Source organism: Equus caballus, chromosome 10 (genome assembly GCF_041296265.1).
Source record: "Equus caballus isolate H_3958 breed thoroughbred chromosome 10, TB-T2T, whole genome shotgun sequence".
NCBI lineage: Eukaryota > Metazoa > Chordata > Mammalia > Perissodactyla > Equidae > Equus > Equus caballus.
The window spans coordinates 1,615,211-1,625,867 of record NC_091693.1 but is presented as its reverse complement, the minus strand read 5'-3'; the positions used below and the strand labels follow the sequence as shown (position 1 = coordinate 1,625,867).

The 10,657-nt window shown below is 56.6% G+C and overlaps 2 long non-coding RNA genes across 2 annotated transcripts in view; one reads left to right on the top strand and one right to left on the bottom strand.

Annotated features, from left to right (window-relative positions):
* The first annotated feature begins 607 nt into the window (after positions 1 to 607).
* On the top strand, positions 608 to 10,091 carry LOC111771899 (uncharacterized). Its single transcript, XR_011421797.1, has 3 exons — positions 608 to 1,387; positions 8,997 to 9,077; positions 9,979 to 10,091. It is a non-coding gene; the product is annotated as an uncharacterized lncRNA (long non-coding RNA).
* LOC138915688 (uncharacterized) overlaps positions 3,020 to 10,657 on the bottom strand; it is a 34,267-nt gene continuing 26,629 nt past the window's right edge. The window contains exon 2 of the long non-coding RNA XR_011421799.1: positions 3,020 to 10,161. This is a non-coding gene — a long non-coding RNA (uncharacterized lncRNA). The remainder of the gene's footprint in view (positions 10,162 to 10,657) is intronic.

The following is a 10,657-nucleotide window of genomic DNA, read 5'->3' as shown; positions in this document are numbered from 1 at the left end:
CTCCATGCTCAGGTCGTCTCTGCAGGTCTGGAGTGTGTCTCTCTGTTTCTCTCCTCTCTACTAGCCATGACTCTTTTGGTTGCAGGTGACAGAAAACATAACTCAAACTAGCTAAAAGGGAAGACAAGAGGGGATTTATCAGCTCAGGTAACTGAACAGTTCCAGGCCCAGCTGGATTTAGGAGCCTAGCCGATGTCATCAGGGCTTGCCCTCCTGTCCTCTGTGCTGGCTTCGGTCTTAGGCACCCTCTCTCGGTGTTGTGGCCCCAACCTCTCCTCCCAGGACACCCCAGCAGAAGAGGGCTTCTCTTTCCTTATAGTTCCAGCAAAGACCCCAGGACAACATGCTGGTCACCTGAGCCAGTCGCAGGAACTCAGGGATGGAGCACGCTGCTGGGAGGCCTGGCTCCCATGCCCACTGTGAGCCCAGGGAGTGGAGCAGCCCCTCAACCTTAGAGCCTGAAAGTAGGGGCAGAGGGACTCCTCCAAGGAAACGGAAGGGCCATTATCAGATATAGGAGCATGCATGATGTACAGGAAACACAATACAGTTTCTGCTTTGTTTCTGTGCTCCCCGAACTTAGGGAGTGTCCAGCACAGGCCCTGGCACGCATTCATCCTTGGTAAACGTTTATAGGACGGATGGGTGGGTGGGTGGGAGGGTGGGACTGACGTTCCTCCTTCCTCTGGCGTTCCACTTGGGACGTTTGGCCAGAGCTGGTTGTAGTGCTACAGGTCCGCGTCTCCCCGGAGCAGAGGTTTCAGCATGTGCGGCGGGAGTGCAGCTTCCTGTCAAGAGGACTCAAGAGGGGAAAGAGGAGGCCTGGAGTGGACACCAGAAAAGGACAATGGCCAATAAAGTGAGCTATCAGCCTGACAACCTCCTCCATTAAGGGGGGCCCTGGGAGCTAGCCCGTGGTGAAACTGCCGACCTGGCAGGCATGGATGATGTGGATGTCCGGGACCATGCAGCCAGAGGTAGCTGGCTTGAAATGAAGCAGGGGATGAACTCTGCAGGGGGGAATCCCCAGATCCAGGGCTGCCCACTGTCTTTGGTCCCACTCCCAGGCCTGGAATCTTCCACCAAGGCTCCTCCCAGGCCAAGGCCCAGGCTTCCCTGGAGACTTCCGCCCCATTTCCTGAAGCCTCACCTCTGGGAGGAGGAGGAAGTCCACCAGGCAGCAACTCCTCTGCCTCCTCCTGTCCGCCTTTGCCCCGGGGGAAGGGAGGGAGACACTGCGGACAGCAAACCCCCGACCCAGAGAACTCCATCCCCGCTCCGTCGCCTCTTCTGGGGCCTAGAGACCCAGACCTGCCTTTCCACCAGTCAGAAAACAAAAGATGAAAAAAGTCTGGATGCAAGAGTGAAATACTGGGTCATGAATATGGTAAGTCATCTTATTAGAATTTGCTGATTGATTGATTATAGACTGGCTAATCTCCTGGATTTCAAGGTACCCAAAGAATATGTGAAAACTTGTGAATTCTCGTCAAATCTTGTAGGACACTGCCTAACTTGTTTTCTTTAAAGTGACTTACCCAATACTTTTTGGCTTTAAATTCTATATGAATATTTCATAAATATCCCATACATTTAATATTTTAACAATTTTCCATCATGTCTGTGGTACTTTAGTACCTGACTTGTATATTTATGTGACTATTGTTAGAAGTGACTAATTGGGTTTGATTAGCTCCATCATTAATATTCTGTCCATAATTTAACATGCTTCAATAAAATACCCTAAAGCAGTGTAATGATTAGATTTCAGGAATATGTGTTTTGCAATTAAGTTCCTCTTGATTTTGATATGCAGATGAAGAAATAGTGGTCTCATTTAAAAAAAAAACTGCCCTTATTAACTCAGCAGTATACTCTGAAGATTAGGTAAGAAATCCAAGATTTTCTCTTTGTATATGCTAGTTAAAATGTATTTCAATCAAGCCTATGTGGGCAAATCAGATTTGATTAGTTTAAGTTCACAGTCATTCTATCTAAATGAATAATGTGTCACCTAACATTGCAAAAATTTGATTAATAGTTTATCAGTTAATTAAAAATGAGGTTTAATTTTTCTTTTTTAGGAAAATGCAAGGTAGATATTCCTTGTGTTCATCATAAATGCAAATTATTTCAGCTTGAATCTATTGTTCCTTTTCTGCTTCTTAGCCAACTGGCAAGAAAAATAAAGCTCTTAGAAATATGTGGGAGGGCGGGAGGAGTGGCGAACTTTCTCTGCTCCCGCCGCGGCTGTGGCTCAGCTCGTGCCCTGGCCTTCGCTTCTCCAAGAATCTCACCCCCTGAACTCACCCTTCTCTCCTACGCTCTGCTCCCCCTGCGGCCTTTGCCCACGAGACTTTTCCAGATGACAACTTTCGTCACCTTGTTCAGTTCAGCTCATCTTTGGGGCGGCAGCAGGCGGCCCAGGGCCCCCTTTCTGCAGGAACCCGAGCCCGACTCGGGAGCTGAAGGGGCCCAGCAGCGATCCCCGCCCTCCTTGGGGCAGGTTATCCACGAACAGTGATTAGAACACTAGGGTGCCTCCCCTGGGACCACGGATTCATCACTGAAAGGCTGCTGGGCAGACTGGCCACAGGGCCGGTTCTTCCAGGTCCTGTTAGCAGGGTCGCACGGTGAGGCAGAGAAGAGAAGGGAGCCAGTCCCGAGCAGGTGAATGAGCAGGTCCTGCTGCAGGCAGCCCCACTGCGGGACCCGGGACACAGTGCAGCCCCGGCCTCGGCCCATCCTAAGGGTAAGGGCGCTGAGCTCCTCACCGCCCATCTTGTCCTGTCACTGACCGAAGGCTGTTCCCAGGGCCTTGGCTCCTGGCACCTCCCGCCCGTCCTGCATACAGGCAGAGCAGGCCCCCACGGCCAGAGCTGTCCCTCAAGCAGGGAGCCAGGCTGCATGAAGGGAAGGGTGAATGCTGAGGGGGCAGCGGCATGGGAGCCCTGGGGCCCCCCACAGTGGGTCCTGTGCTAATGGGGCAGCCCTCTCCACTCTCCTGAATTCACTCTTAGCTTTCTGAGGCCCCTCGCTGTCCTCAGTGTTTATTGAAAACAACAAATGCTCACCGGGAACCAGGCCTGCCCCAGGCACATTGCAGGGGAACCAGACTGACCAGGCCCCACCGTCAGGTCTGGCACCCTAGGGGCAGGTGTGGGAAGGGCTATGAGAGGGGGTCTGGGTGGTCAGAGAGGGCTTTTCAGAGGAGGTGACCTTGAGCTGAAGGGGGCGAAGCAGCCTGCGTGTCAAGCTCTGGGAGAAGGACCTTCCAGGCACAGAGAAGAGCAGGCACCAGGGCTCCAAGGCCAGAGCAAGTTTGGAGTGTGGGTGTCGAGAGAAAGTCTCTGTGGCCAGAGCGAGGGGAAGGAGCGGAGCAGAGTGGAAGTGACGTTGGGAAGGGAGGCAGGGGCTCTTAGCACTGCCCGCCCCAGAGTCACCATGGAGCACCCCCACACAGGGAAACCACAGTTGCCCGGACAGCCCCTGAGTGGCCTGGGCCAGGCCCGTGGCTCAGGGCTCACAGCTCCTGCGGTCAATCGCACGTGTGCTCGAGTTTGGGAGCCTCTCAGCTGGACCAAAGGCCACCTGGCACTCAGTCTGCTCTGCTCACAGGTCAGCTCCAGGTCCCAGAGTGATGGGTCGGGGAGACCGTAGGCGTCCCTGCCAGCTCAGTGCTGTTTCACAGAGCCGTTTGGCCCCACGCGCCTGGAGCCGGGCATGTGGGGCGGATGGAAGTGATGAAGCCCCAGCAGGGGCGTGGCCACAGCTGTACTTGGTTAAAGCAGGCTGGATTTGGAGTGAAATCTTGTTCCGTCTGACTCAGCTTCACTCCTATCTGGCCAAAGAGGATCTCAGTCCCTGCTGTCATCTCCCAAGCTGGGACTTCTGTCATGGCCACACGGGACAGCCAACTCTCTTGACCTTGATCCCCTGCTCGGGACCCTCTGGGAGCAGCCCCTGGCCTGGGTTCAGGCTGTGCAGTCAGCCTGCAGTCAGATGTGCCTCTGAGGTGTGCCCGGACCAGGGCCCTGAAGGGTGCTGCGTGTGCCGTTGTTCTGGAGTGGAGGAAGCCACAGGTGCCAGCACTCCAGGGCCCCTCCCAGGTGGCAGTCACGCACAGCCGGGGTTGGGAAAGCCAGGAGCCGAGTGGGAGTCATGGGAGGGAGGTAATCAGCTGCTTCCAGGCCGGGCCCCAGAGACATTTGTACGGCAGGCCAGCCACAGAGGACACCCAGGCCCCAAGGAGTCGAGGAGAGAGCCAGCCGGGAGCGGGTTTAGAAGCTGGAGCTTCCTGCCACCACGGGAGCCGTCAATGGCTAGATCTGTAAACCTGAACTCCTGCCACTGAGTCCCAGGGAGCATGGGGACACGCCTAGGGTTGAGACTCTCAGAGTCATTTTAGCTTCAATTCTTCTCAATCCATCTCCACCAGCTCTTGGACAGCCCTAGGGCCATCGGGGAGGAGGGGCTGCGTCCCAAGGAGGCCAGTCTAGCAAGAAGGTCTGGGCACGCCTGACACACTGCCACCACCCCACGGCCTGGCCACACACACCTGTGCAGGGCAGCCTGCCTGCCTTCTCTTGCGGCCACCCAGGCCAGCCTCACAGAGCACCAAGGAGCCGCAGATGCACAGGCTGGGCAGACGCCTTGCAAAGGCTCCCCCGCCCTTCGTCCCTGCCTCTGCCTAGGCCTGGATACCTCCCCACCTAATGCCTCAAGGCAGGCCCGATGGGGCAGGCCAGGGCAGGGGAAGGAGAAGCCGTCACCCAGGCCACTCCTCCGTTCCCGATGAACATCAAGTGCAGACTGTTGTCACCGTGTCCGGTGAGGGTTTTGAGGGAGTCTCTGTGTGTCTGTTTAAAAGCATTCACTTGCTTTATGTAAATGTATTCAGTTTACCCTAATTTGCGTAACCTTGCTTTGGCATTTTTTCATGATTTAATTGCCTGAAAGCTTCAAACAGTGGAATTGAGTCAGGCTTCTCCTAACACTGAGGAGCCAGGTCTCCAGGGCGGGGCTGTGCCTCGGGAACACCCCTTGCTGGAAAGAATGCTGAGTGTCCAGGGCTCTGTGGAGGGGACAATCATGAGGCCAGCATTATGGGACACCAGGCTCCTGGTGTCCATGCTTTTCTATGGCCCAGCCAACTCTCGTGAACTTCCCAAGTCCTCACAAAAACCTGACGAGGTAGGGGCTTTTCATATTATCCCCACTTTACAGATGAGGAAACTGAGGTACAAAGAGGTCAAGAAGCTCCATTGAGGTCATACAGCTAGCAGTGGGCAGAGGCAAGATTCAAGCGCGGGCAGTCTGTTCCAATCCACATGCTCATCATCACTGCTTTCCCACCTCTGCAGTCACAGCAACAGCCTCTCCCTATATCCAGGCCCCCGTGGAGACGTTCGCATCCAGCAAGCAGGGAAGGAACCCTGTTCCATCTTATTGACGAGCAAACAGAAGCAAAGAGACTTCCCAGTGTCCCTTCGTAAGGATGTGGTAGGGCCAGGCCCAGGTCCCTCTCTGGGGTCCTGTCCCCCGCCCTGTGATGGCTGATGCCTCATTTCCCAGCGTGCAGCAAAGGCCCATAAATACTCAAGGGCCAGACTTCCCTGCTGTTGGGAAGATGAGAGGAAACAAACTGTCAGTGTGGTTTTTTTTAAAAAAAGAAGGCTCTCTAAAACTCACTAGGAACAAACTCTAATGACATCATCTTGCAGGCAAGTTCAGGGAGGGCTCTGAGCATGTTGCAAGCCAGGACTCCATGCTGCCGGTGGTGTGTGAGTGTCCACGTGTGACTGTGCTTTTCAGAGCAAGTTTTCCTGTTTGAAAACACTATCAAGAAACTCCAAATGTCAGTGTCTAGACATTTAGAATTTGGACTACTTCTGCTTAAAAGGAGCTATCCGGAAAGATGGCAGAGACTGGACCAGTTTATCTTTGGGGAATGGGACTGGACCAACATTAGAATCTCTAGACTTACAATCAGAACTTCACCCCCAACTCTGGGGCCATGGCTGGGGCAGGGCTACCTGTCCCCTGCAGGGACCCCGCCCCCATCGGCAGCCTAGCTAACGCAGCCTTTTCGGGCATCTGGAATTCTGGGGGCCAGCACATCTGCAGGCATGGATCTGCACCTGAGAACTGCTAAATTCTCATCTACGGGCTGGCCATGGGGACAGAGTGCTGACCCCGAGCCCCTGCAGTCTCCAGGCTCCACATAACCGGGCTAGAGACGGCTGCTTAAGGAAGGGCCACACTGCACAACAAGGGCCCAGAGGACACCGTGTGAGCATCTGAGGGCAGCCTTAGTCCTGCATCTGTGGCTCGAGGCGAGCAGGTGGGGCTCCCCGTCCTGGCTGGTCCCTAAGACTAAGTAAGGCCCCTTTCTCCCTGCGGCAGGGCAAGTGCCGCCATGGGAGGGAGGCAGGGGTTTTGGGGAAAGTTAGCAAAATGGTTGGTATTTCTGCAAACGTTGATTGAATTCCAATTAATCATTCACACATCATTCAATAAATGCCTTTTGGAGCACCAAGAATGCACAAGGCCCGGTGCTGAGCCCTCAGTGGGGAGGCAGGATGGGGTGAGCATCCAGAGGGCCCAGGTCCCCGCCCTCCGAGAAGCATGACCGGGCTGGGCGGGCAGAGAGCTCTGCTGCCTGCTTTACCAGAGGCCACGGGCTGCCTAGGCGGCAAGGAGCCCTCTGCCCCGGGCTCTGGGCGGCCACACGGAAGACCGGCACTGGGGTGGCGTGTTCCTCCTGGCCTGCCCAGCCCTGGGTCACATGCTCCTCCAACTCTCCTGGGGTCTTGTCAGGTGCAGGGAGGGACTCGGGAGAGGGTTAGGGGACTGCCCACGCCACTCACCCCCAAGTGGTGAAGCTGAGGATTGCCCCAATGCCCAATGCCCTGCGCTGCGCCTCTGGCTAGACCCAGCCGAGGTTTGCGGCTCCTGGGGCCAGCGGTCAGTTGTGAATGACACAGGGACAACTGAGGTGGACTTGGGATGAAAACGTCATTCCTTTTTGGATGGCGCCATGCTGGGTTGGTGCCAAAGAGTCCATGGGCTACCCTGCCACTCCCACCCCCAGGCCTGAAGTTGGGCATGGAACATGGGAACTTTGACACTGCGTAGACACTGCCTAAACACTCGTAAGCCATTTCCTGCGGGTGACTATGAGCATTATTAGTCACCTGCCATGCAGCGCAGCCCTGTGCCAAATGATGTGGGACAGGCGAGAAACATCACAGCCCGTCTCTGCCCACAAAGCTAACTTTCTGTTTGGGAAGTCAGGGCCAGAGGGCAAGCAGGAGATGACCAGGCAGTGGACAGAATTCCCCGTTCTCATTTCTACATTTCTCCTCAATTCTCTGCCTTGCAGCCATGAGTGTCTACCCAGCAAACGCTCCGCCCAGCAGCTTTGGCTCCTCCGCAGAGCTGCGGGCTCTGCCTCCTGTCTGCCCTTAGGATACTGCACACACCCCGCCTCACAGCACAGTTCTGGAGGCCTGGATTCCCCCCCCAGTCCCATTCCACCCCCCAGAGGCCGCGCCCCCTGGGAGCAGCTTCCGGGCCAGCTCTGCTTGGCCGCACACCGGCCCGGGGCCAGGGCCTGGCCCACTCATGCCCACCCACTGAGTCATCCCGTGGAGGTTTCTCAAGATCCCACTGTGTGCCAACCCCTGAGTGAGGTGCTAGCATACTTAAGCGGAGAACAAAGTTTCTGTGAGAGCTGACAGATTACTGATGAGACATCAGTGAATCCAGTAAAAAAGAAAACACTGAGCAATGATGAAGAGTGATAGCTGCTGTGAGGAAAAGAACAGGGCTCCAGGAGAGTGAAAGTGGGCACTCAAATGGCATAGGAAGCGGGTGTCTGGGAGGCCTCTGCTGGGGTGCACACCAGGTGCCTAATAAGTGCTCAGTGTGGTGGACGTGTTTGAGGTAGTGGAAGGAAAGGGGCCCAGACAAGAGAGGGGAAAGGGGTCCAAAGCAGGGCGGGGGTCAGACCAGGAAGAGAGGGCTGGCGCTCGAAACTCAAAGCCCTCTCCCGAGGGGAAGGACAGACCCCAGTGTGGAGGGACAAATAGGGGCCTGAAACAGTTGGGCGTGAACCACTACTGCTACGCTGGCTTCCGGAAGCACAGGCCCTGCAGGAAGGAAGTGGGGCTCAGCTCATTGAAGATGCTGTGCCTTTTACGCACCGCTTCTGGGTATAAAACAGGACGTCAGGGCATTACAAGATCCCCCTGGACTGCAGCCCTGGGAGCCGAGCAGCAGGCAGGCTGCTGGCCACTGTGCCCTGGGCAGCAGCCCTGCCTCTTCTGGGGACTCAGCCGGGCTGGGGATCCACCTCAAGCTACCTCAGCCAGAGGCAGGGGCTGTGCGTGGCGGGATGAGGTGAGGTGGGTCCCCAGCTCCTCCAAGGGACACTTAGGGAAGAGGAGAAGGATGATGTCTGCCTGTCAAGTCCACAGCCCTGGGCCCAGGACTCAACTAGGACGTCAGGTCCCAGATTCTCATGACAGGCTCAGCTGTCCCCAGAGTTGGCTTCTTTCTCAGGACAGGTTCTCCTGAGTGATGTCCATGTTGCCGCGGCCCTGGGCTGAGCCTCAGCTGGAGGAGAGGTCTCAGGAAGCCTCCTGGCCCCTGAGGCTAGTTCTGACAGGCGGCTCGCCCTGCGGCCCCAGCTGGCTCCACCCAGATCATATGGACTTCCAGCGAGGGCGGGGCCCCAAAGGCGGAGCGGGCACCTGGACAAAGGAAAGAATAGGGCTGTCCACCACAGCAGGGACGAGGGACCCGCTACAGAGGAAGACAAACCACAGGGAGAGGAGAAGTCCCTGTGGAGTGCTGGGGTTTCAGGACAGAGGGGCCCTGACAGGTCAGGGAGGGTGTCAGGGAAGGGGTGTCCGGGTGGCTGGAGAGACCGGAGTTCTTGTGAAGAGTAACCACCCAGCAGTTTTCGACCCCCTTCCTTCCCTCTCCTGCAGGTGCCTTTTTCTTGCTTACACCCGCGAGCACAGGAGAGCGGATGCCAGTGACATTTGTTTTCTGCTCCGCGCCGGGCACAGGTAAGCCACCAGGGGCGTCTTTCCTAACGAGGAAGAAAAATGTCAGAACGGCGATCAGCCTCGTTGCACCCAACAGACTTGAAAATGAGCAAAAATAACAGGAAAATTCACTTTGCATAGGCTGGCTGTCCATCGTCCCCAGATTAGGAGAGTGGGATTTTCTTTGTGCCATGCTGAGTTCTGCTACGAGGTGCCCCCACAAGTGGACACACCTCAGAGAGGGGACATTCATTCTGGGAATGACTGTATTCCATTTAAAACCGGAGCTGAAGTCGAAGGCTGGGTCCATGTCTGGTCCTCCTGGTCCTCCTGCTGTCTGAGGTCTGCATGCCCAGCCCCATCTGGGAGGCCCCACCTTCCATTTGAGGTTATACGTCTTCTGTGTGTGGGGGCATGGGGCAAAGTCCACTTACTAACAACAACTTTCTGTGATCTCACATCACCCTTCAGCGAGCCTGTGAGATAGGACTGTCACCCCTATTAACAGAAGAGGAAACTGAGGCTTACATGGGCCTCTCCACTGTGCTGTACAAGCTCCCTATCTCTTCTGTCAAGAGCAGACACTAGATCCTTCATTACTGTATTCCCCCAGAGCCCGGCCCAGAGCCTGCACATGTGGCCCTGGGTGCATTCTGTCAAATGACTGAGTGAGTTGGGGTGGCGGGGTCTTGCCCCTACCGGGACCGAGTGCTCTGAGCGCAGGCGCCTTGCCACGCGTGGCTCATGTAGGCTGGGCACACGGCAGGAGCTCCCGGCGGGGCCTGGTGGGGGCGAGCGGTGCTGCAGGAGCAGGGAAGCTCTCCTCGCTGATTCCAGGCCAGAGCGGCAGAAAGATGAAAGGAGGCGAACGAGGAAGTCCTTCAAGTAATAAATGAAAGTAACCCTGATTGGCCTCATTTAGAGCAGTTCAGAGAAGGAAGAGCCGAGAACCACATGCAGCCCGTCTCCAGGGCCCAGCCCCGCCCTCCTCGAGTGGCGCAGACGACTGTGGTGGGGCTGTTGGGTGCCATGGCACTGGACTGCCTGGGAGAGGTGCGTGGTACCCCGCCGTCCTCCTTCATAGCCAAGGAAGCAGGAGGGACATCTGCAGAGGACACCAAGAGAAGGTGAGCCTGTGAGAGATGATGGCCAGCACAAGGAGAGACAGAACGAGGCCACTGAGGTGGAGAGGTCCCACCAGAGGCACAGGGAGCTGAATGTGTCCCCTCTGCACGGCCCCACCTGCTCCATGCACCTCCCCTCGGGCTTCCCCACAGGGACGCATCACTCTGCCCTCTGGGTGGGTTTGAGGCTGGGGCCAGCAGCAGACTGGGGCTGGATGACAGTGGCTGGGTGGCCATGCCCCAGGCTCCTCCTCCCGAGGTCCCCACTCCTGCCAGGTGGTGCTTTCCGCACAGCCACATTGGCTGCAGAGTCAGGTAGCCCCTCCTCGCCTGGCCCCGCAGCCCAGGAGCAGGAACAGCCCCACTGCTATTGGCCTCGAGGGGCTGCCCTCCTCCGTGAGTACCCCTTCATCAAAATCTCCCGAATGGGCATGCCCCCTGCTGCTCGCCAGGCCCTGGCGATATAAGGACGTCCTG